Source organism: Arachis ipaensis, chromosome B10 (assembly GCF_000816755.2).
Source record: "Arachis ipaensis cultivar K30076 chromosome B10, Araip1.1, whole genome shotgun sequence".
Taxonomy (NCBI): Eukaryota; Viridiplantae; Streptophyta; class Magnoliopsida; order Fabales; family Fabaceae; genus Arachis; species Arachis ipaensis.
This window is the reverse complement of record NC_029794.2, coordinates 101,766,817-101,767,520: the sequence shown is the minus strand read 5'-3', so window position 1 is coordinate 101,767,520 and position 704 is coordinate 101,766,817.

Here is a 704-nt window from a genome sequence, read left to right as displayed (position 1 = left end):
AGATGGAGAATAAATGGTGTCATTTATTGGCTTTAATAAAAATTGACCGATTTTTTATTCGATTCGACTGATCAATTTTTTACTGATTTTTTTATTTTATATCAGCTTTAAACTTCAGCAATTTTACTTGTAATCCAAATTGAAAATATTAACAGTTTTTTATCTGATCGGTCTAACCAACCGATTCGAATCGGTTTTTAGAATCTTGGATATCAAACTCAATTTTGTTGTCAATGCTCATCCCATGATCAACTTTGGTTGTGTCTGCATCAAGAAGACACTGCGTGTAGAAGTAAAAGGGGAAGAAGATGGTTTCGAATTTTGGATTGGATTTACAACAAATTTATCAACTTTGGTTATCGAACCGCTGGCATGTTATTTTGCGGCGGTTAAAAACTGTCGTAAATCTCCAACAAAAACCGCTGTAATTTTTCGTGTATCTTGTAGTGTTATAGTAGTGATAAATCTTTTTGATGAAAACAGTAAATTTCAATTAAACACCTTACTATCGGATTATTTTCACGAAAAATATGATGGTAATATTTCACGATATTTAAACATGTTTTGTACCGCATTATTGCGACGAATTTAGCGTTGAAAATTGTAATCCGAAGATAATATTTTGTAAAAAATTAAATTGAGCAATTATAGTCGAATTTTTTTATGATAAATTCGACAATAATTAATGTATTTGTGGTCATAAT